Source organism: Carettochelys insculpta, chromosome 5 (assembly GCF_033958435.1).
Source record: "Carettochelys insculpta isolate YL-2023 chromosome 5, ASM3395843v1, whole genome shotgun sequence".
Lineage (NCBI taxonomy): Eukaryota > Metazoa > Chordata > Testudines > Carettochelyidae > Carettochelys > Carettochelys insculpta.
The window spans coordinates 39,323,056-39,334,382 of NC_134141.1; the positions used below are offsets into that span (position 1 = coordinate 39,323,056).

General features: G+C 44.6%; 1 protein-coding gene across 5 annotated transcripts in view; it reads right to left on the minus strand.

Annotated features, from left to right (window-relative positions):
- The window catches only part of SEMA6A (semaphorin 6A), a 154,825-nt gene extending 143,966 nt beyond the window's left edge, over window positions 1-10,859 (minus strand). For all 5 annotated transcript variants that reach the window (XM_074994985.1, XM_074994986.1, XM_074994984.1 and 2 more), the window contains exon 1: window positions 10,377-10,859. The gene's annotated coding sequence lies outside the window, so the exon portion shown is untranslated. The remainder of the gene's footprint in view (window positions 1-10,376) is intronic.
- Window positions 10,860-11,327: the final 468 nt, after the last annotated feature.

Below are 11,327 nucleotides of genomic sequence, written 5' to 3' on the forward strand. Positions count from 1 at the left end.
TCGAAATAGCTATATTTCGAAGATTACTAATGAGGTGCTGAATTGAATATTCAGCACCTCATTAGCATTAGGACGCTTCTGGCCGTGGTGCTTCGAAAGCGTGTGGCTCGGCGCGGCTACACGGGCGTCCTTTTTGAAAGGAGCCGCACCTTTCAAAATCCCCTTATCCTGCTCACTGATCAGAATAAGGGGATTTTGAAAGGTGCAGGTCCTTTCAAAAAGGACCCCCATGTAGCCGCGCTGAGCCACATGCTTTCGAAGTACCACGGCCAGAAGTGTCCTAATGCTAATGAGGTGCTGAATATTCAATTCAGCGCCTCATTAGTAATCTTCGAAATATAGCTATTTCGAAGATTTGTGCCCATGTACACACAGCCATACAGTCCAAACCAGAGCTTATCCCATTAAGACTATCCAGAAAACAAGAGACTACTAAATACAAACTGTGGTGGCAGAACACTCCCTATAATGTTGTTGAAACCCAGTACAAATTAGGAAATAGAGTAGTCCCTAGAGTTACACAAAGGTTGCGTTCCCACACACCCTCGCACACCTTGAATTTCACATAAGTTGGGGGGTGGCTTTTTTTCCCGGCGGGATGTACGTTCTATAGCCAGTGAAGCATCAGGAGTACCTGGAGCTCCTTTTGAAAGGTTAAGTCCTGCAGGGGGTGAGGGGAGCATCTGGGGAGGGTTAAGCATGGTGGTGAGTTGAGGCTGTGGGAGGGGGGCAGGGGTTAAGCCTGGGAGGGTGAGGACTTCAGTGCGGGGGGTTAAGCCGGAGCCATGCTCAGACGGTGAGCTGTGCTGCGGGGACTTGAACCAGGGCAGGGAGCAGGGGTTAAACCAGAGCTGCACATGGGGGATTTGAACTGGGGCTGGGGTTGTTCAGCCAGAGCCATGCGTGGAGGCGGTGAGGTGGGCTGTTGGGGGGCTAGGGTTTGTACCGGGGCAGGGGTCGTAAGCCAGAGCTGCATGCAGGAGTGGCGAGCCAGGCCACAGGGGGTGGGGGTGGGAGGATGTTGAATTGGGGCCCGGAGAGAAGGGTTGAATGGGGGCCAGGGGGGCCAGAGGAGCAGGATTTTGAGTTGCATTTAACTCATATTAATGCAAGTTAAGTGCAATTTGAAATTGCGCATTGAGGGTTTACTGTATTATACTTTAATTCTTTATGAAGAGTGTGTTTCCTTTGCTTGATGAGATCCAGTGTTACATGTTACAGTTTAGCTACAAAGAGATGTGGATGCACTCTTTAGTTGCCCAACCATACACTATTAACTGAGAATACACTCAGGGATCAATCCTGAGGAGTCTTGCTTTTGACTTCAATAGAGACAGGATTGGACACAATGCATTATAATTCACTTGATGCTAAAACAATGCTCTGCAGTAACATGACGGCAGATACGATTATGCCTTGGAGACACAAAAATATGTAATCAGAAATTGTTAATTAAGGTTAATTAAAGTCCACACTCTATATGAGTATGACACCCACAAAAGAGCTATTTTCCTTCCTTAAAGCTGCGTGAGTAGTACCTTGTCTAACCTGAGACTAACTGGACTATTATAAATTTGGGGGGCAGAATGCATGACTAGCACAAGGTGCTTTTACTGCTTTTGAGCTGAAGTACTTTTTCATTAATATCAGTTTGCTTTTGAAATTACTTACTTCCACCCATTCAGGTGGCAGTAAAGTGACCAGGGCATATCTGATTATACCAGTGACGGGCAACCTAGGCTAGTGAGTAGCTTGCATGACTGGTGTGTCTTCTTCTCCGTGGGCCACAGGACTACTGTAACAAAGACAGCCTCTTGGGGTAGGGTACTTTTGCTAACTATGCTTTGGTACCTAGAATTTGCAAGGGGCAGCTAACAATAATAGCAGTGCTTTGATTGCATGTAGGGGGAGTGCACAGCTCTCACAGTCAATCAGCATGCACCTCACTTCACATGCCCGGGCTGTACGTCTGTGTCACTTTGGTAATACCAGCAGGGAGAAAGCTATGTGGAAGGAAACAAGCAGAATCTGGCAAGGCTGCATGTGGCTAATGGTAAACAAAATGTCTCATGGGCCACATATAGAACCCTGATGAGCCACCTGCAGACTAAGGGCTTCTGGTTGCCCACCACTGGTTCACAGAATTATATTGAGCTACTGCAATGCTGGATAAACTAACATGTTTCATCTGGTTAATGGAACAGGTTTGGATGGTTAATAGCAGTGTAGGGAAAAGTCACACCACGGGATTAAAAACTCCTGTATCACTTGAAAGTACAAAGCTACACTTTATATATTTTTGGGCCCAAAAATATGCCAAAGTTAGCAGCAATTAAAGCCTTATTATCCCCTCTAATTTACTTTAAATTGCTGGACTTTGAAATCAGCCATTTGGTATAATTCATGAGGAAGGGTTATATCTGTAGTAGGCACATGTATTAAAATTACTGGTTGACCTTTTCAGAAACTGATATGCCTGTGTAATGAAATCAAAAACTGAAGCTCAGGAGCTCATCCTTGAATGAAAGCTACCCATGTTATAGGAAAAAAAAAGGCTAGTTTTTCAGAATAGTTCCTTTTTAATGAGTTAAGCTATCTTTAATCTCTCTGCACACCTTTCAGTATGATGTCTTGCTTGATATGAATTTTACAGATCTTTTTCTTGAAACGAAAATATTGGTCAAGCTTATGTATACGAGAATAAAACTGCATTATTAAAACTGGATGGAAGAACTTGATTCCTGTTTGAGAAACTGAAAATAAAATCTAACAGAAATGAAATTCAAGTATGTTCTAAAACTGATGACTCATTGCTACTCACGTTCAAATCAATGGAAATTTTGCTTCAGTGGGAAAAAAGCAGATTTGTAAGTTGTGTAGCAAAAGAAAGCTATGCAATACTTTACATCATATACAGCAGACACAAATAATTAGACAAAATGAGAAATGTGTTTTGTACAATAGTTAGTGTTTCTTGCTATGCCAGTTTAGAACTTGTTTTCCCCCTCTGTAGAACACGACAACGTTTTACAGGTGAGCTCCTAGAATCTGTGTCTAATTCTGCCTCTGCAAAGCTACAAATGCTTTGTTATAATTAAACTAGGTACTACAACCATAAAAAAAATAAATGGTTGTTTTCACAAAGCGCTGAAAGAGCATTAGTTCTGAATGCCAAAAGTTTACTCTATCCCCCCACCCCCGCCCCCGGGAATGGCTCCAATGGCCACTGCAGCCAGTAAACTGTTCCGCACTGTGAACAGGGATCCCAAAAAGGAAAGGTTAAATTAGGGTAATAATGGAAGCTAAACAAAAGTTTACTCTTTCAGAAACATGATGTCATGTACCTAGGTTCAATAGATCCTAAAACAAATTACCTGGATTGCTTAGTAAGCCCTAAATGCCCTAATTTACCCAATCAGTTATCAGCAGCCCTAATGAAACGCCTTTCCTGCTCTTGCAATAGATAAAAGTAGCTATTAGTCTCTGAACTGTACATTTTTAGCAGCAAGACTTAGCAAGAAGCAAATCTTGGGAGTAAAAAAATCAGCTGTATGTTCACATAACAAGGTCCACAGAGACCCATCTAGGAGTTGCCTCTTTTAATTCAACACTGAGTTATGTTGGAAGATGTTTTCTATTCTTGTAGAGATCTACTACTGCCAAAATAACTGCAAGGTTTGCAAGTCCTAGTATATCTCAAGCCTTTCCCAAGGCACCCCAACACTATCTGAGGCACTGAAACTATGGCAACTGAATAAGAAAGCAGCTTCCATGATTAATAGATGAAGATCCCAGCGACAATGTCTAGGTAGGCCATAATTCAAGAACGCAGGAGAAATTAGCATAGAATCCACCTCAAACTACCATTAAGAAGTAGATTTTGATAGGCATCAACAAAACTGTGCTTTTGTTGTCCTAAAAACAGTTCAAAGTGCTGAACATTGTTTAGGTACTTATTTACATCACACTGAAAAGATGGGTGTTACAGATAAAAATCTGACAGAATGATGAAGGGAACCAAATAGCCAATTTCCTATGTGACTGTTTCCAACTCAAATGCAAGTATACCCGCTACTCGTGTTGTCCAACTGAGGCTGCACGGCTGCATGTAAAGGAAGGGAGGTAACGTATGCCGGGGTTAGAAATATGTTGAGGTGCACTTTTCCCCACCGTGTTTGGGACTGGATACATCAGAATTCCATTGTCCCCTCTAGGAAAACTTCTGATATATGGGTTCTATGTATCTGTCTCAGACTAACCTAAAAACCTATAACAAAAAGCACTCTTTACTTCCATAAATATTTGGCTTCCACTGAAGGCAATTAGATATAGAAACCACAGAAGTATTGGGACATACTTTCCTTTCAACCTACTACTAAGAGCCCAATTTTGCAATCCTTCATGAAGGGAAAACTCCTATTATTTTCACTATGGCATGAACATTTAAAAATATTATTGCAGAAATACCCTCAGTAGCAGGGGAGGGTTTATAACCACTGAAAAGAAACAGGAGAAGGCAGCATATTAAAAGATAAATTCCAAGTATCTGCTCTAAAATACTGTATATAGAAATAGCTATTATTGACAATACTTTTAAAAGAAAGGTCATCATGAATGCAGTGAATTACCATATGTCTTTACTCTTGAAATACAGCAACTGGCAGTTCTTTTAATAGCTTGTTTATCTAATTCATTTTACTTCTCTTTTCCAACCACTACGGATACTATGGGAATTAAAAAAAAAATCTTTCAAACAAGAAAATCTCAGTATTGCACACACTGTATTACATACCCCTCTTTTTGGCTGATACATAACTATAATTCCATACTATGGAAGGCTCCAGGAAGGCTGAACTTTCATAGGGTTTTGGATTATGGGATAATGTGGTTGTGGTTCTTTTTTCATTGTTCTTGTGTGTGTGTGTGTTTTTTGGTTGATTACATAAAGTTACATCTATTTCCAATTGTAAAACCATACCTTGAGTCAAATTGAGGTGGGGAAGCAAGAAATTTCCTATGTATCACTTCCCTTCTGTATTTCCTGGGTCTCCTTCATTAACCATTAGCAGCTTTTCTGCTTCTGAAAGGTCAAAAATAATGAGCCCTTCTATGGGTATATTTTTAAAATAAACTATAAATTTTTCAGCATTCAGTTTCTCAGCTCAGTGTGTCTTTAGTTCTAAAGTTATTCCCCATGTTGCTTTGATCCTTTCACATCTCACTATTGATACAAAAGGGACATGCTAGATCAGTTTGTGCTGTGGAGCTCTTCTGAAGAAATCTAGATCTTCAATAAATTGCAGTTGGGTAGGGGGCACTCTTCACTCTAAAATGCTGTACCAATGCCTCAGCTTTGTGCTTGGAGGTACTATCCACCTATCAGTGCCACTCAGTGGATGAGCCCTAAACCAAGTTCTTGACCACTGGTGATAATAAAGATGTAAATTAAAACTGTAAAGATGCTCAATTGTGTTTATCATCAGGAATATCGAATTAATTGATAAATAGATTCTGCATCATAAGGAAAGTAGTGTTATGTTAATATGTTATATGTTAATTCTGGCAACAGACCGAATTCCAACTGGAAATTAAGCTTATCCAATGGTGCAAACACATACACTGGATTAACCTACTATTTTTTTGTCAAGCTCCAAACCTCTTGGTCAAGATCTGGACTCAAGGGCAAATAATACAAAAATTATAATACCATGATAAAAATAAGTAAATATAAATATATCATGATCTGTTCAAAAGTGTTGGGTAATCCAGATTTGGCCCATGGGTTGCCTTCCAGGTGATTTTACTCATCTCAATGGCCTCGCTCGGATCAAGTAAAGTTACTCACCCACCTTTGAGTTCAAAGATCAGGCCCCAAGAGTCTCTGCTCTTGACTTACTATCCTCACAGTTGTGTTACTGCTGCTGTGTTTACTTTTAAACAAACACAAATTCCTCTCTATACCAGAATTGGCCCCATTTCACTGTCAAAGTGATCTCCATATAGCCCTTTCACACCTCATTGTAATGCAGTGCAGGGCAATGGGTTAATAGTTAAAATATTTAAGAATCAACAGTTGTGCTGGTTAGATGTAAGAGGTAATTGAAAGATACGGAGTTCAGCACAATTTGTTTTGGACCTGACTAAATCATCACTCATATCAGACCAGTAATACACAGATCTGGGACCAAATTAGCAGTAAGGGTTTCGTCCTGCAAGGATGTGCTCAGCAGTGCACTACATCAGGTCCGGACCATGGATCATTTCGTATAATCGGACACAATATCCAGTGTAGGGATTTTATGTAGCAAACTCTTGTTCACCAGAGTAATCCATGCTTACATAGTCTGGTTTTACTTCAATGAAACTACTCAGATGATTAAGGATTATTCAGATGAGTTGGGCTTTGAAGATCAAACTCTGGAATGTGAGGTCATGTGGGAAAAAAGGTAAAAGAGAGCAGCATCCGTGCCTATTTAGGAATATAAGATTTCTATTTTAGTACCATTAGCTTTTCTCCCTTCATATAATTTGCAAAAATGCATTAAAATATGTATCATAATGAATATTATATTCCAGATTTCATTTTGTATGTTTTGAGCTTTTTATTATAGTGTATGGTAGCCATATACTATAAAGGTTACAACCCCGAGTTATCACTCGCCAATTGAATCCTAAACATTTTAACCAACCCTTCTGTAAACTGTGTGAACTCCTTTCAGACCTATTGATGTGTGACTCTTCTCGCTCTTCAAAACAAAATGACAAATTTCCTCTTTCCTTCCAAAAAACACACAAACAACTTCACAATCACCTATTTCCTTTTTAATGCAAACAGTTCTATTTTGGATTTTTCACAGGTCATTAATTCACTCCTTTTTATTTAAAAAGAAAACCCAAAAAAAACAATGAATCAATGAAGACAGCTCCTTGTTTTTACCCACTGTTATCTTTTCCTTCTGACTCTAATTACAATTGGTGCCTTCCTCAAATTACATACATTAAAAAGGGGCCATAGCTACCATCTACTTTTATCTTCAAGTAGTTAAGAGATGTTAAATACACATGTTCCTTGTAAATTTTAGCGCCCAATTAAACCCTCTTCCTATTACTGGTTTAGCTGATAAAGAAGGTATTGACATCATAAGAAAAATACACAGACCTAATGTAAACTAATTGAGACTATGCAGAACATCTGGGACCAGATGATTCTATTCACTCAAAACTATTCACTCATGTTTCATATCTTCTTTGACTACTATTCTATGAAAAGCAAATACCTTATATTGCATGAAATTAATTATTCCTATAAAACATAAAAGTTCAGCATATGCAAAAGTGTGGCTGGATTTGCTAAAGTCAGTGGAAGATTTTCTGAAAAAGGAGTACTGTACTGTTTCCATATTTTTTATATTTGGTTTGTTGTACCAGAAGTATATTTCCTTTGTGTTATAGTCTTTGGGTCTTTTATAAATAGTTACCAATATAAAAATGGGATGTTTCATATTCTAAAGAAAACTATATAAACACAGAAACACATTGGCACTGCACTGTAGGTGGTTTTTTTGGGTTTTGTTTTATTACTCATGCCAGTTCCATTAAAAGTCATGTGGGATTACTACTGTAAGGAAGGGTTTTGCTGGCAATGACCCGCTATTTTTGAAAATATGTTGGCCAGCTCCATTAAACAAGACTAGTTAACCAAAACAAGGTCATATTTCTTTTTCATTATTTGTTCTCAAATCCACAAACCCAACTCTAAAATCAGTAATATGTATACATAACTTAAACCAGCCAAATAATCTGGTCAAAGGCTGAACAGAGGGCCTGATCCTGCAAGCCTTCCTTCTGTGAGTAATTTTCCTATTGAAGCAAATGCTTTTCTTTTTCCTGTGGATAAGAATTATTCTCATGTAGAATGGTTGAAGGAAGGGCTCCAAAATAAATAACAATGTGTAAACCAAACTTAACAGTCATTGCAAATGGTCTTTTACAAAGACAGGATAATAGCTGGAGACAGGATTTTGACCCTGTATTTAAGGTTGGGTTAATAATTGTTACTCTGGATTATATTAAACAGAAGTTAACAGGGCATATTTCAAATAATACCATAAGATAAGCAGACCAGAAAGTGTTTGGGATAATGTAACTACGCCATTAGCTATTTATAGACCCAAACTTCCTCCCCTCATTAGGAATTTGCATTTTTTAATTTATAGCCAAGTTAACTAAAGCCACTATTTCTTTATCTAGAACAAATTTATGATCTTCATTCTGTATCAGTTCAAAGGAGGTCTGAAATGCATAAACACTGGCATAATAAGTATAAGTTTGCAAAGCTACCTAAAACCAGCAATTATTGTAGGAAAGAGGGGAAAATAAGGGAACCAATTTCCTTCCAAACAAGTGGTCAAGAATTTACCAATGCGGAGGTGCAGGAAGAACCCAATAATTACTGTATCACAAGTAGGCATGAAATAGTCACCCATGAGAAACCCTTTCATTCTGTTTTTGTTTAAAAAAGCCCCACTGCCTCAACTTTGTCCAAACTGCTGGGAGGCTAGCCTCAAAGGGGCAGGGAAAGCTGTGCTTTTACATTTCATCTCCCTCTGGATGTCATCAGCACCAGTTCCCCACAAGCAAGCAGCAAAGCAAAACTCTTTGGCAGAGAGCGTTCAGCGCAGAGCAAATGAGCTGCCTTTTCACACCCAACATCAAACTTTCACTAACATTTCCCGGGCCACGGGAATGCCCCAGCTGGCTTCCCTGGCCCCGCAGCCAGCAAGCTCCTGACCGGGACTGATTTCTGTCGCAATTATTACTTAGGTAATCCCTTGTAGGAGGCCAGCAGCCACCAGCTCCCAACCTCGCCCCAGGCTGTCTCACTTCTGCTCCACTTTTCGAAGACACCAGCAGGCAGGGAAGCAACTCCTGGGGATTTGCAGACTGAGGCTCCCACTTTCGCTCATGCAAATTCCCAGCCAGAGCACTTAATGCACATTACTCTCAACTGAGAGCTTTTCATGCTCCTGCACACAGACACAAAAAAAAAAATCCCTCCCACCAGCAGCATCTTCTTGCCACCGTCAGCCCCCTCCGCCCCCTGCTGCTGGATAGGGGTTCTGTGGTGCTAAAGGGGGCGGAAAGCCCTCGGGTCCCTTCAGCTCTACCCCCCTCTGTCTGCAGTTGTCCGGAGCAGTCACCCCGGGACGGTCCCTGCAGCAGGGAGCTCCCCACCCCTCCCCCGCCTGGTATTTTCACCCCGGCAGCACTTTTCGGAGGGCGCTCGGAACAAACGCTCCATTGTGCGCTCCGCTCCTGTTAGCTCCTTGTAGACAAACTTTGCCCGGGGGTTGCCTGGCTCCCCGGGGCGAGGTGGGGGGGGAGGTCGCAGCTGAGCAAGAAGGGGGGGGGGTCGGGTCCCCTAAGGACCGGCCAGTGGCTCTTTCATGCTTGAGCCAGGGCGGACAGCCGGCAAGAGGGGGCCGTCCCGAGATCGCCCCTTCCTTCAGCCCCTCCTGGGCGGCGGGCAGGAGCCCGGGTCGCCGCCCCCCTCCCCAGCCCCAGTGCCGGAGGAGCTGACAGCAGCGGCGAGAGGGGGCGGGGACCGGTCCTGCCCGAGAGTCGCCCGGAGCCGCCTGGCGTTGGGGTGGCCCCCGACACACACCCCCACACCCCAGCCAGGAGCGGGGGACAGGGCCACAGCCCCCTCCCTCCGGCAGAGCAATGACAGGCGCCCGCGGCGGGGAGGGGGCTCTCACCCAGAGCGCCCGCCCCACGCTGGCGAACAAAGCCAGGCAGCAGCGCGCATCCACAGCCCGGACCGGCACGGGGGACGCAGGGCAGTGCGCCGGGTGCTCCCCGCCGGCCCCTTTGTTCCAGCCCCAGCGCCCAGTCCATAACCGCAGCCCCAAGGCCGGGCGAGAGAGCCGCGCCGGGGCTTACGCACGTGCAAGGCGCCCACATTGTCCCTATAACAAAGACTCCCCCCGCCGCTCTCCCGGGACGCGCAGCGAGAGTAGCAGCCTGAGCGCTCGGGCTCTGTCACCCGGGGCGTCCCGCGCCGCCCCGCCCCGCCCCGAAGCAGGCGCTTGGCAAAGGCGGCCACCCCGCTAGCACCCGAGCTCCGGAGGGACGCCCCTGATTGCCAGCGGGCGGAGGCGCCAGGCTGCCCGAGCCGCAGCCTGGCGGTGCAGGGCAGCCGCGCAACATGCACCGGAGCAGGCGGCTCTCCTCCGCCTTCCCGAGCGAGCAACCGGCAGGCAACCTTAACCACACACCGAGCCCACTCCTCCCGGACCTGCCGCTGCAAGGCAGGGGGAGCCTTCCTTTGCAAGCCACCCGCAGGCTGGAGAGAGCCCGGGAGAGGGGTACCGTACCTTTCCGGTGCATGGATCTAGGCAGCGAGAGGACAGAGCTAGCTGCTGGAGTGTCCCATTGAGTAATCCAGTTAAGGGGATCTCTCGGGGAAACTGGATCCACTCGCTCCTTGGCAATCCTTTGTCATTACTACATGTGGGCTTCTTTGGGGGATGGGCGCTTTAATGGTGCTACTTTCTGGCATGCAACGGCAATTTGCTCATTTCCAAGGCCGGGAGAGGAAAAAAAAGAGGAAGGTTTAGCAACTCCTCTCCAACCCCAGCTTCCACTGGGATCCCACTCCGGGAGGTCCCCTTCAGTCGAGAGAAGTCATTTCAGGGTCTCGTCCTGCTCCCTTCCTACCCAGCCAGGAGGGGAGGCTGCTTCAGGAAAACTCCTAGGCAGGCGGCGCCCTGCGCGCCAGGGCTGGAAAGCGCGGTTGCTTTAGCTCAAAGCGACTGGTCATTGAACTGTGCTTGGAGAGGAGTTCAGAGCAACCTCTCTCGCCGCGCTCTGCCTCTCTCCCCACTGCTAGGCTCCGAGTCCCAACTCCTCTGTCAAAGGCAGACAGCTTGGGGCGGGCGGAGTCAAATCCCGGACTGGATCTCTCCGCATGGATTCACTCGATTCCACCCACCCTTCCTCCCCCGGCCCTTGCTATACCGAACAAGGATGAGCATGTGCAGTGGGTAGGGGCTAGGACGAGGGCATGGCACGTTTCCAAGTGGCTAATCCCCCAGACAGATACAAACAAGGAGATAACGAAAGTGAAGAGCTGAAAAAGCCCTAATCCCATATGCTCTGCTTAGGGGCGAAGCGGGGATGAGAGAAGTAATGGCCGAACCTTGGCTAGGAAAAGGTGAGGAAGAAGACACGCGAACACAAGAAAGGATTTCTTACATGGAAAAGTTTTAAAGCAGCTGGGGAAGTGAATTGCTACGACTTTCTAAATCTGCCAACCGGTCCCGCGC